A 14,443-nucleotide genomic window follows, 5' to 3' on the forward strand; every position below is an offset into this window, starting at 1 on the left:
GGACCGCTTGCACCCCCACAGCCTCCCCCCCTCCCCCATGGAGAAGCTGTCTACCTTGTTTCCGGATGCCAGCCCAGCTGCTTCCTCTGCCGGCGGTCCTGCCCCTTCTCAGAGCCCTGTGCTGCGCTGCTTCCTCTTCAGGCGGTCCCGCCCTTTCTCTGATGTCGGACGTCGGGGAGGGCATCAGGCTTTCAGGGTAGGGACAGGACTTCAAGGAGGAAAGGAGAGTCAGGGCGGGCGAAAACAGAGTCAGGGTCTCCAGAGGAGAGTCGGGGTGGGCGAAAGGAGAGTCGGGCAGCATGCGCGGTATACGGGTGTGCGCGGTATATAAAAATTTATGTACATAAATATGTGTTTTTTGCGCGCTATACCCGTGTGCGCATTTTACACGGGTGCGCGTTATCTATGTGAAAATACGGTAGATGTCAGGGAAGAGATGCAGCAGAGAAAGCCGATCAGCAGGTATGCTGGCCAGCAGCAAGGTGCCACTTCCACTGGAGTGATACCTAAAAATAAGGCCCCTCCTGAAACATTTCAGATTTGGGGGTAGAGTAGAAATTAGAGAGAGAGTGATAAAGATTTTGGGGAAGGGGAAGGGAGAGATATTGGATTCAAATGAGGGAAAGAGAGAGAGATGTGAGACTCAGGAATGGGCTAAGGGAGGGAGGGAGGGTGGGATGGACAGATATCAGATTTGTGAAGGACAGGGAGAGAAAGACTTGGGGGATTGCAGAGGAGGGTAGAAGGGGAACAGTGAGAGATGGATTTGGAGGGCAGAGGGAACAAGAGAAGGGGAGAGATGGTAAAAAGAGGTAAAATGGAGAGAGAAGCGATGGAAGAGGGGTAAAAAGAGGTAAAAGGGAGAAAGGAAGCAGTGGAAGAGGGGGTAAAAAGAGGTAAAAGGGAGAAAGGAAGCGGTGGAAGAGGGGGGAGAAAGGGAGAGATGGATATGGAGGGGGTAAAATGGGGAGAGGGAGAGATGGATTTGGTGGAGAGGAAAACATAGGGAAAGAGAAAAAAATTCAGGGAAGGAGGAGGAAGAGATGGATGACCCAGGGAGAGCAGAGGAGGGAGAGGAGAGATGAACAGGTACAGGAGGAGGGGATATAGCCTGGGGGCAGAAGGGGAGATGATGGAAAGATGTTGCACTTGTGGGAGGGAGAGAGAAGAAAGGAAGGAAATGAGGGTGGAGTAAGCCATAAGGAGGGGAGATGCTAGAATTGGTGGATCCGTGTTGAAGAGTTCTGAAGGAGATGAGTGAGCAGAACAATGAGTATACGAGAGAAATGTAATGGGAAGCAGATAAAAGGGAATGAGAGAATGAGAAATATGAAAGCTAGAGCATGAGAGAAGGAGATAGAAAGTTTATTAGATAAAAAGTGAAAAGGAATAAAGCAATGTTTCCTCTAAGCTGTATGGCCGTGCACCTTTTGGTAGCAGGCTGCGTATCCAGCACACCAGGACCTCTGGCCATACTCTACTGCTTTGTGAAGAAAGTGCAGCTGGAAAAAAGGAGGAGGCAGCCTACTTGGATGTCTTAGAACTGGCCAGAACACAGGTACACACCCTTAGAGGGGGCACAAACTTGGGAGAGAGGGGGCACAAACTTGGGACAAAAGCTAGAAGGAAGGGAGGGGGCATGGACTTGGGACACAGAAGGGAGAGGGCATGAACTTGGGACATAGAACAGAAGGATGGAGGGAAAGATGCTGAGGTGAGGGAGGGAATAGAAAGGGAGAATTGTTGAGAATGGGAGTGTGAGGGAAAAAGATGATATACATGGAGAAAGGAAGAAAGAAGAGAATTGTTGGATGTAGGGAGGGAGAGAATTGTTGGGCATGGTGGTGGGAGAGGAGTGAGGTAGAGAGAAATGAGAGGGTGAATGTTGGATGTGGTGATGGAGAGGGAACAGTGAGACAGATGGAAAGGGATGCAAGAAGGAGGAATGTTAGACATGGTGGTGGAGGGAATGGAGGAAGAGATGTGGCATGGTGCTGGAGAGTAGTGATAGAAGGAGAAATGGGCATGGGGCTGATGGGGAGGGGTGAAATATGCTGCACACAATCTAGGGGATGTGAGGGGGAGAAATGTTGGATGTGGCAATAAAAGGAGAGATGCACTCTTGATCTCTCTCTTTCTCCACTCTCTTTGCAGCAAGTAAAGGAATGAGAGAAAGAGAGATAGTGGATAGTGATAGAGAGGGAGACATGGCACATGGGATGGAGGATAGAGGAAGAAATGCTGTGCAGGGGTGGAGAGGGGAAAAAGAGTGTGCTTTGTGTAGTTTAATTTTGTGGTTACCATTATGTGTTGTTAATAAGATTATATTGTGTGTATATCATAGGCAGTGGAACACTTTTGTTTGGGGGGCCCAAAGCTCCACCCCAGATCCTGCCCAAGCTCTGCCCCAGATTCTGCCCCCATAATAGTACTAATTGTAATACCAATTTTTCCATTTATTTTTCAGACTGTATATACACACAATATAATCTTATTAACAACACATAATGGTTAACCACAAAATTAAACTACACAAAGCACACGTGGGCCGGTTTAGACTTAGTCGTACAGCATGTATAATCAAAAGTTATAGAGCCTGGGATCGACGGAACATGGACGTTGTGACTTAGACCATGTAAAACATGATCGAAGTCACAAAAACCCACCTAAACTCACCAGATAAGCACTGAAAACACATAATACAGACCCACACACACTATCCCAGTGACCACTGACCCCCCCCCACACCCCCATAAAAATATTAATTACATCTTTAAAATTCAGCCTCCAGACCATCATCACCTGGATGCCTGGCATAGGAAAGCTTAGTCGTCCAGCACAGCGGCAGCTTAAGTCATCTTGGGGGTGGGTTAGGGACCCATAGAGAGAAGGACCCATGCCCATAAGCCCCTTTAATCACTGCATTGATACTTAAACATGTGTACTCCCCTATACACCCCCAAAACCCTTTTTAACTGGCATATAAATGGCTCCTGCAGCCATAAGGGCTATTGGGGTGATAGATAAGTGGGTCTAAGGGATTCTGGAGGTGGTTTGGGGGGGCTCACCGTAACCTATAAGGGAGCTGTAGGGAGGAGAAGACATGGCCCTGTAAGGTACCCCACTATTTAGGTGGCATGTATGGGTGTGCAGTTCATCACTTTGCAAACCCCTCCCACATCCAACAGGGCTTGTTATAAGTGTTTTGGACTTGGATGAAAAGTTGGACGAAAATGTGATATAAAGATGGACAATTTAGCGGCTTGGACAATCAGATCGGCAGGACGTATAATTAGACGATTTTTGAAACAAAAAAAATTTTAGACGTATTTTTCAAAAATTTTCGAAAATGTATTTTTCGAAAATGCATGTGTGAACACCTGGCCTTGGTCACACATGCAGAACACAGATAACCTCTATGCAAATACGGGACCACAAACTAAAAGTACTAATATATGCAAACAAAACTCTAAGATGTAAGACTCTGCATGCAGAAATAGAAACAAATGCATTTCTTCTTGAACATTGCAAAATATACCCCCTTTTTTTTTTTTTTCAAAACTGCAATAGTGGTTTTTAGCGTAGTAACTCTGAGTATTGGGATCAGCGCAGAGCATTCAGCACACCGGCCTGCGCTAAAAACTGCTATCACGGTTTTGTAAAAGGGGGGGGGGGGGGAGGGATAGACAGCAGATGTAAATTCTCAAAACTGGCACATTTCAATCACTAAATTGAAAATAAAATAAATTTCCCCTACCTTTATTGTCTGGTGATTTTATTTTTCTAACCATCTTTTCCCAGTCTCTGGCTGCACTTTCTTCTGTCTGTGCTCTTAATTGTGTATCCAGGGCCTACTTATCCATTTGCTGTTTTTCTCTCCTTTTTCACTTTCTGCCCTACATTCATCTTTAGCATTAATTTTTAACATTTAACTTTCTTCTCAAAATCTATCCATGTGTACCATCTCCTCTCACTTTCTTCTCCCATATTCCCATCTATCCATAAGAAGCATTTCTTCTTATCTCTTCCCCGCCACACCCATTGATGTGCACTATCTCCTCCCTCTGTCTCTCTCTCCTGTAGTCAGACATCTCAGTCTTCCCCTTCCCCCCTCTGGTTTGGAATCTTTTTCCTCTCCTTCCGATAGCTTGCAATCTCTCTCCTCTCCCCATGGTCTGGCATCTCTGTCTTCTTCCCTCCCTTTTCCTATGGTCTAACATCTCTCTCTTTCTCTCTTCTCCTTTCCATGATCTGGCATCTCTTTCCTCTCCTTCTTGCAGTTTGACATTACTCCTCTCTTCTTCTCTTCAATTCCCTGGTTTGGCATCTATCCTTCCCATTCCAGTGGTCTGACATATTTCTCTTCCCTCCTTCCATCACTATTCTCCAGAATCTGACATCTCTTCTTTCTTTGAATCATCTCTTCTCCCTCCCAGTATAACATTTCTCCCTCCCTCCTCTCACCACTATCAAGTCAAGCAGTTTTCCCTCTTTCTTCCTTTCCCCATGTATACCATCTCTCTTTCCCTCCCACTCCACACATCTATGTCCAACAATTCTTTTTCTCTTCATTCACCCTGGATATCCCCTTCCTCTTCCTCATTTCTCAGAATTTCACTAACTCTATCCTCCTATTACATCTAGCGTCTCCTTCTTCTTCTCTCTTCCTCTCTCCCCCTCCAACCAGAGACTCACCTTCCCTCTGGTTTCCCCTCTCTTCCATTCAATGTTGCCCCTTTTGCATCCCATGTCTCCCTCCCCCCCTTTCATCCAGAATCTCCTCTTAATCCCTTCTCCCCTACAGCCATCCAGGATCTCTTCTGTTTCTCCCTCTCTTATATCCCTACAATCCAACATCTTCTCTATTTCTTTCCCCATCTACAATGCCATTTTGTCTCTCCAGCCCCGAAGGTCAGAAACATGGACGCTTCATTACAAGATTGCACTATCGAAGAATAATGTGCAGTAGAGCACTGTTGTGGGACAGAGGGAATGAAACCTGTAGAAATTTACCATTGGATATTGACTCCATATATACAGGTACATAACACCATGAATCAACAAAAGCTTTATGAGCTGGTAAAAAGGTATAAAGTAGGAAGAATGAATGTCTTGATTAGAGAAGACTGACGGATAGCGGTGTCTAAGGTGGCTGCAAATTTGGATATCAGCTATGGAGCTGCATTTGCCATAATGCATAATGAAGGTGGGTTCCCAAACAGCTTACTGAGCTGCACAAGCAACAGTGTGTGGAGGTTGCAACCTAGTTCTTGAGATGATATGAAGAAGATCAGAGTATTCTGGAGAGAATTGTCACTGGCGACAAGACATGGGTTAATCACTACGATTTGAAGAGCAAATGACAAAGAACATAAGAACATAAGCAGTGCCTCCGCCGGGTCAGACCATAGGTCCATCCTGCCCGGCAGTCCGCTCCCGCGGCGGCCCAAACAGGGCACGACCTGTCTGCATCACCAGAAGGGGTGAAGTAAAGAAAGCGATGCTTACCTGGCTTCGGGAGAAGCCAAAAAAACCCCTTATCTGCAGGAATACAGAAGCTAGTTGAATGATACAAAAAATACATTGTCTTGCATGCGGACTACAGTAAAACCTTGGTTTGCGAGCATAATTCATTCCAGAAGCATGCTTGTAATCCATAGCACTCGCATATCAAAGCAAATTTCCCCATAAGAAATAATGGAAACTTAGACGATTCATTCCACAACCCAAAAACTTTAATACAAAATACTGTACGTACTTGTATTGCAAGACCTCGCTCTTTTCGAACAGTCACTACTCCTGCAGCGTCAGAGAGAGAACCATCGGCTCAGTTGTGATGATGTGACACGTGTATACTGTATGTACTTGTATTGCAAGACTTTGCTTGTTTAGAACAGTCACTACACTCTTGCAGTGTCAGGGAGAGAAGAACATAAGAATTGCCGCAGCTGGGTCAGACCAATGGTCCATCAAGCCCATCAGCAGGAACTTGTCTAACTTTGTCTTGAATCCCTGGAGGGTGTTTTCCCCTATAACAGCCTCCGGAAGGGCGTTCCAGTTTTCTACCACTCTCTGCGTGACAAAGAACTTCCTTACGTTTGTACGGAATCTATCCCCTTTTAACTTTAGAGAGTATAGAGAAGGTGGACAGATTCTTCAAACTTTTGAAAACTACAAGAACGAGAGAGCATTCAGAAAAGTTAAGAGGGGACAGTTTCAGAACCAATGCTAGGAAGTTCTTCTTCACCCAAAGGGTGGTGGACACCTAGAATGCGCTTCCAGAGGGTGTGATAGGACAGAGTACAGTATTGGGGTTCGAAAAGAGATTAGATGATTTCCTGAAGGAAAAAGGGATAGAAGGGTATAGATAGAGGATTACTATACAGGTCCTGGACCTGTATGGGCCGTCACATGAGCAGACTGCTGGGCATGATGGACCTCTGGTCTGACCCAGCAGAGGCACTGCTTATGTTCTTATATTCTGTCTTTATCTACCAAGTCTATTCCCTTCATTATCTTGAACATTTTGATTATATCCCTTCTCAGTCTCCTCTTTTCAAGAGAGAAGAGGCCCAGTTTCTCTAACCTCTCACTGTATGGCAACTCCTCCAGCCCCTAAACCATTTTAGTCGCTCTTCTCTGGACCCTTTTGAGTAGCACTGTGTCCTTCATGTACGACGACCAGTGCTAGATGCAGTACTCCAGGTGAAGGCGTATCATGGCCCGGTACAGCGGCATGATAACCCTCTCTGATCTGTTCATAATCCCCTTCTTAATCATTCCTAGCATTCTCTTTGCCCTTTTCACTGCCGCCGCACATTGCACAGATGGATTCATCGACTTGCCGACCAAGTGCTCTCCAAGTACCACACTGGACATCCTGTATTCGTGTATAAGATTTTTGTCACCGACATGCATCACCTTACACTTATTCATGTTAAACCTCATTGCCATGCCGCGGTCCATTTCTCGAGAGTGTTTATGTCACATTGCAGGTCTTCGCAATCCTTCTGTGTCTTCACTACTAACTTTGTATTGTCTGCAAATTTAATCACCTCACTCGTTGTACCAATTTCTAGGTCGTTTATAAATATGTTGTATTGTAAGACATTGCTTGTATATCAAGTTAAAATTTAATCAAATGTTTTCCTTGTCTTGGAAAACACTTGAAAACCAAGTTACGTGAAATCCAAGGTTTTACTGTACAGTATATGGAAAAGTGATATGCTCAGTTGCTCACAGTTACTTATTTATATTTTATTTGTCATTATGTTTATCTCTAAAGCAGTATCTCTCAAACTTTCTCGAGCTGGGGCACACTAAAAGGTAGTGGCCATGCCTTGAGGCACCCAGAAGTGCGCGGACGTCGCCGTGATAACATCACGCATATACGTGACATCATCATGTCAATGTCCGCGCATGTGCAGAGGCCCTCCAGATGGGCCCTGAGACGCCAGTAGGGGGTGCCAGCAGGGAAAAGGGCCAGAGAGAAGGAGAGGCACTGGCACCAGCTGATTGCCTACAGCAGTGTTTCTCAACCACTTCAAGCTAAGTACCCCCTAAGTCTAACAAATATCAAATGAGTACCCCAACCACAGACCTCCCTAGGCCCACCCAAGCTCTGCCCCAGGTCCCATCCCCTTTACTAATTGTAATGCAATTTTTCCATTCATTTTTCATATACACATAAGCAGATATAAATTCTCAAAACTGACACATTTCAATCACTATATTGAAAATAAAATCATTTTACCTACCAGCGATCCTCTACAGGATGCTGTAATTAGCTTTAAAGGTGAGACCGGGAGACCAGGGGGTAGCTGTAGGATGCTAGAGAAGGGGGAACATGCAGGCCTTTGGCGAATTGGGCAGTGCTGGTGCTGTACCGAGTAGGGAAGTCAGCTGGCAGGCGCCTCTCTTCCTCCTCAGTGTGCCGCAGCACACTTGGAATCTCAGTAGGCACACAGTTTTGAGATACACTGCTCTAAAGTATGATGTTTCCAAGATTATAGTAAAGTTTTGAATTTCATTGATAGCATTTTAGTCAAATGTTTGGATATTCCAAGAGATATAGTGGTAGTATATATTTTATGTTATATACTTATCAGTTAATGATATTACCTTGTATTATATTGTATCCTCAATGTTTCCACAATGTAACGTTTTTCACTTAGCTTGGGTGCCTTCTGGTGCCTAAAAAAAACAGTGATGTTTATAAAATATGGACCTAAGGCCATTTTTACTGCAGGGGTAAAAGAGCCAATTTTCAGATTTTTTTCTTTTTTTAAACTTTATTTAGTTTTTGATGCCAACAAAAAGTGCAATACAATTTATATACAAATAACGATAATCAACCAAGCACTTATAATCAATCAGTATCTATACAAAAGATAAAAATTCCCTCCGCCATCCGTCATTACCATCAGGAATAATACCAAAATAAAAGATATACCCCCTCCCGCTCCCATCCCCCCTGATTTTTTCCATTAATGGCCACATGATAATGTTCCCATTAGCACATGGTCATTAGTGCATGAGCCCCTACCACCACCTATTTCAAAGGCAGTAGGGACTCATGTGTTAAACCTATGCTAATTGGTTAGCCCATGGCAATGCCAATGAGCTAACAGATTTGCATTGACTAGTCTACCCTCTGCCCCTAGACATACCCCCTGAACCACAAAAATAAAATTTGACCCTTTTTTTAAGCACAGGGTAGCATGCACTCAAAGGAAAATGACCATGGGATGCTTCAATGCGCCCCTTAGTATGCTATATTTTGCTGCTGTATCACAGCTTAGTAAAAGGGCCCACTAATATTAGGTCACCTAGTATAGAATGAGGGGATATATGTTTACCAGACTCTATTTTCTGGCTTTATAATGCATCATTAGACACCCCCTCCCCTCATAAATTCACATCTAGCAATACATCTAAATATATTACAGAGTTTCTAGGTTTTGTTCCCTAAAATATTTCCATTCCTTTTGAACACTGAAGGCATTACTCCAATAATCTGTGTATAAGTTGGGCCAGGGTTGTCTTTGATCCTTTCTCATCTTCCGTTCTACCCTGCTTGGCTGGAGCTAATTACCCAAGACCGTATTATCATTGGCTTATCTGTCTCTGTCAATCATGGGCAGTATTTTTCTGCTTATAAAGCATGCCCTAGGGCTATTTTCCACTTTTGCAGCTGAATAAAAAATGGCTTGCCTTTACTATCTGTCAATCCCACAGTTTATACAATTAATGAAAGGGAATGCTCTTGTACCATGTGAATTAAATATGAGGATTAAATCCAGAAGATACATCCTCTTTCTGCTGCGTTTTGTGAAATGTGAATCAGATTCATATCCTGCAACATTTAGAAATATATATTTAAAAAAAACACCAAAAAACAAGCTGCCTTCATTTTGCTTTAAAACTTTCAAGTAACTTCAAGCCATATATGTCCCATTATTATCATACTGACTCTTTGTTATGTCCTAAATGTAACACATAATATTTTCAGGTCATTTATTTATTTTATTTCTTAATTATCTGGGTTTAGCTCACATATGCTTATGGCTACCTGAAGTATTAATACAACAAAAACAGGATAACCTCCTCTACAAATTCTGTTCAAAACAAAGAGGAAGAAATAAATTACTCAAAAATGTACTTCAAGTCAATTAACCATTAAGGGGTCCTTTTATTAAGGTGCTCACGTTAAAGATTTGCATGTGCTAAGGCATCCATTATATTCAATGGGCGCCTTAGCATTTAGCGTGCACTAATCTTTAGTGTGCGTTAAATTGGTTAGTGCACCTTAATAAAAGGACCCCTAAATCATTTCATGAAAAAGTAATAAAAATAATTAGAAAGAAAAAAGACCTCAGATAACACCCCCCCCCCACACACACACACACCCCACATCGTAGTGCAATGTATTTCCACTCTCATTGGGTCCATTCAATCATAGATCAAAAGCCTTCTTTAATTGCCTACTCAATCAGAACATTATATATGACAATAAGGCAGCTTAAAAATAAAGGACACCAGCATTTATCTTTGCAAATAGTCCTAGATCCCGATGGGGACCTATTTAATTGTCTCCATCAGGGGATGTGAGGAAAAATATGAAAGTGTTTTTAGCTTGCTGTCATCTTGTGAAGAGTAAAATCACTTGATGCTAACAGAAGTAAACTGTTTATCCATAGGACCTCAAAGAGAAGCACTCATGGTTACTGCTGCCTTGGACTGAGTTGTACATTTTCCCCCCATGTTGTTAAAATAAGAACTTATTCCTCATTGCTTTCAAGAGGCAAGCTGCATTAGGTTGGTGTCTAAGATTGATGTACACAATTCTTCCAAGAGTGCCATAAAGTTTAGGAGCTTCCAAGAAGGCATCTCATTTTTCCTCATGCCAACAGCTCCTCCAGGTGACAATTGGACTCTCTTTATATTTTATTTTTTAAATTTATAAGTATTTTACATTAAGCCTATGAAATAACAGAAACACCTGGAACAAAATTCCAGCCATAAAGAAAAAAGAAAATACAAAGCTTATGTTTTATTAACCAGTCCAGAAAGGGGCAATGGGGGCAAGGCACTGCTCAAAACAATATTCTATTCTCCTATAAAAAATAATAATAATAAAAACTGCTAGGAGAACTGTATCCAATTTAATCTTATTCACAGAGTAGATGTTGATTAAAAGTTCATGGGAGGAGGTGGTGAGCTCATACGAGACACAGATAAATGATCAGGGTCATAAAAATATGTTTTACAAAGTTTAATTTAATTATACATCTCCATGGAAAATTTAACTAAAACAAAGCCCCATGCTGTAATACACATGAATGTAATCTGTTGGTGCATCTTCTGAGTAACTCTAGCTGTATCTAGGTATACTCTAATCTTATAAATTAATAAGGTATCATGATAATGATAGAAACATTTTAGTATCCAATCTTGGTCAAGATCCAAAATAAAATTAAGAATCAAAGTTGTAGGAGTAACTCACCTAGTTTCTTAATCCAAAACCTAAGTCAGGCAGCAGAACTGGTATCTCCTGGCCAAAGGTGACCCTCCTACCCTCAGTGAAGGAGTTCTGGTATTCACTGGAACAGCAAATCAGTCCATCAAATTTATCACCAGAATTGCAATTAGCACAGCAGAGTAAGTGTGTGACTTGCATTTTCTCTTTGGCATACATAAATTTGATAAGAAAAGTTTTATGGAAAACAAGGAAACACTACTACTACTGTATATCTATAGCATTGCCAGTCACAGGCAGCACTGTACATTATATTACTATGTAATAGACAATCCCTGATCAACAACAACAGACACAACAATCACGGCATCCATCTTTGTGCCATCTTTTCCACAGGGTGTATTTTTCCATACTGAATACCACCCAAGTACGCAGCCTGCATAAGTGCCATGCTCAGTGCTGACCCTGGATAGTCAAAGCCAGACCGTTTCTGGTGACTGCCATTGAATATCTTTTTTTTCTTTTTGACTGCGGCAACTTAACCGGTTAAGTCAATATTTAGCACTAAATTGTTGTTTAACAGTTTAAGATAGGCCACATAAAAAGCCTCCACAGACTTCAGCGGATTCAGAACGCCGCAGCTAAGCTTGTTTTCGCGAAAAGCAAATTTGATCACGTCTCACCACTCCTGTCTAAGCTCCATTGGCTCCCAGTAATCCCCAGGATCCACTTCAAATGTGCGTGTCTGGCCTACAAGATCCTACATGGCATCCTTCCTGCCGTTATCCCTCTATCCTGGAACTCCCCAACCCCTACTTCCTCCAGATCCTCCCAAATTTTTAAACTATCCTTCCCTTCCATAAAAGGTATTTCCCATGTAGGCAAACTTGGGTCATCCCTCCCCTTTAGAATCACTGAGATCTGGAATAACCTCACCTCCCCTCTCCGAACCTCAAGCTCCCTCCAACTCTTCCGCAAACACCTAAAAACCTGGCTATTCTCAAAACTGTAACACTTCCCCCCTCTTAGGCCTCTCACCTTCCCCCTTTACACCTAACTCTTTAATCTCTCCACTGTAGTTCCTCTCTCATCTTTCTTCCTGTAAACCGTGCCGAGCTCCGCATTCGTGGAGATGGTGCGGTATATAAACCCAAGGTTTAGTTTAGTTTAGTTTAGTTTAACTGCTAAATTTGGTCAGTTTCTGGAATCCAGTGGACTACAGGACCCAAGGTAACATGGATTCACTAGATGCAGGTCTTGACAGACATATCTGATCAATTTTTTTGACTGGGTGACCAGAGAATTGGATAGAGGGAGAACATTAGATGTGGTGCATTTATATTTTAGCAAAGCCTTTAACAGTATTCCACTCAGACATTTAATAAATAAACTGAGGCCCAGATTCTCTATATGGTGCCAATATCGGTGCCAATATCGGTGCCAATATTTGAGCAAGATCAGGAGGGGTGATATGGGAGCCCCCTTAGTGCAGCATTGGCACTCGCTATCACACCAGCTAAATGACTTACAATTTTTAGTCTTGGAAGTAGCTCACCTCAAGAGAGGCGGTAACGTTCAAGCCTGGCTATGGAAACATGAGCAGAGATGGATTTACCATTGGAGGACAGTGACTCCCACTGGATTGAACCGTGAAGTTGAATGGTAGGCGTTCCTTCACTGATGATGGACAGTTTTGCACATTACAAATACAGGGTGCCCAGCTGAGCACTGACGTCATAGGAAATGAAAGTTTTTTCCTCTGTACCAGGTATCCAGCCGACCGCGTTGAGACTTTGTATCATTCTTGGTTTTTGAATTTCATTATAGTTTCACCTTGTGTTTTTGTTTAGGAAGGATTTACAAACTGAATCTTTCACTCAGCGTTACAGGTTCTCTGAAGAAGCCTTCTAAGCCTATTTCGGCGAAACGCGTCAGAACCTGTTAAGATCATCGCTGCATGGACATTTAAGATAAGTTTAATTAAGTTCACTAGTTTTGAAGTTTTTACATATTGGACATCTTTTCACTTTATGGATATATAACAATTACTACACCGGTTTTTTAGAGATATTTTATTCACCTTTCTACCAAAATCGGTGGTGCAATGATAGATTCCGTGAAAATGCCTTAGGGGTTTATTCCCCATGTTAAAGCTTTTTCCTATCCACTTGTGGATTCTGAGCACCATTCGGGTTTAAAAAGGTGTCGAAAATTTCTTTGTATTGTTCCCTTTACGTTTTTTGTGATTATTACCTTTTGGAACAATAATTTGTTTACTCTATACCCAGTTGTTGTTTTTTTATTCTTTTATACATGACAGCTTGTGGCAAAGCTTGTTTTTGGCATCCCTGAAGTGATGTTTAATGTACTTTACTTAATTTGGCAGTATGCCCAAACCTGTCATCTCAGCAGTGATGGCTTTCTAGACTTTCCGTTTTGCTATACTTGACTTTTTTTTGTTTTTTTAAATCATTTCTTTGCCTTAAAGAAAATAATACGTTTTTACCATCCTCTCCAGATTCATCTTATTTTTTTCAATAAAAATTTTTTTCATTTAGGACTTTCTGAGGCAGAGGGAGGAGAAGAAAAGGCTGGAATGGCAAATAGTGAGGAGGGCTTTAAAGTAGAATCAGTGGGAATGGCTGGACAAAGACTTCAGGAAAGTAAAATATTTAACAGGAATTGTGGAAAAGGAACAATACCTGGAAAGCTATGTAAACTAATACCCATAGTATGAGAAATCATGTTCTGAAGCTAGAGGCTATAATGGAAAATGCTGATATGGATTTATTGGTGATTAAGGAAATATAGAGGAACATTTTTGAAAGTGTGTCTAAGTCTGACTTTGGTCATATCCCGCAAGACGTCCAAATCTTGGAGCGGGGAAACATTCGTTTTTGAAACCACTAGACATCCAATTTTTTATTTTATTTTTTAAATTACCTATTTGGATGTCGTGGCCTTTAGGACGTCTAACTTTTTTGGCCATTTTCAAATGCAAAAATGTCCCAAGTTTTAAATGCCCTAATCCAAAGGGGTCAACATAGGGATTTGCCACATAGACATCCCAACAGAGCAGTGAAGCACCTTAGAGGGCACTGCTGTGAAACTCACATAAAGGGTGTCAGATGTATATCTCACCATAACCCCTTTATGATTTATGGTGAACCCCCAAAACCTATTATACCCAATCAAAACCAATCAGGGGTTATAGCATAATGACAGGTTTTATAATGATTGTAAAACTATTTGTATTTAGTACTGATATTAATTAAAATCTTTCCAAATTTGACTACAATTTGTTTTATTTTACTAACCTCCTCCTCCACCTCCCTTTTAACAAAGCTATGCTAGCTGCCACCGCTGTGGTAACAGCCCTGGACCCCATAGAGATGTAAAGGGCTTCAGGGCTTTAGCCACACAGCAGCCATTAGCACGGCTTTGTAGAAGAAAAAACAGCGGAAG

General features: G+C 42.1%; 1 long non-coding RNA gene across 2 annotated transcripts in view; it reads right to left on the reverse strand.

The window, feature by feature from the left end:
• Window positions 1-14,443, reverse strand: part of LOC117367115 — a 74,927-nt gene that overhangs the window by 45,471 nt on the left and 15,013 nt on the right. For both annotated transcript variants that reach the window (XR_004540704.1, XR_004540700.1), the window contains exons 2-3: window positions 11,006-11,102; window positions 8,122-8,193 (exon numbers count right to left, since the gene is read on the reverse strand). This is a non-coding gene — a long non-coding RNA (uncharacterized LOC117367115). The remainder of the gene's footprint in view (window positions 1-8,121; window positions 8,194-11,005; window positions 11,103-14,443) is intronic.

The sequence above is a fragment of the Geotrypetes seraphini genome, chromosome 1 (assembly GCF_902459505.1).
Source record: "Geotrypetes seraphini chromosome 1, aGeoSer1.1, whole genome shotgun sequence".
In the NCBI taxonomy this organism is placed as follows: domain Eukaryota; kingdom Metazoa; phylum Chordata; class Amphibia; order Gymnophiona; family Dermophiidae; genus Geotrypetes; species Geotrypetes seraphini.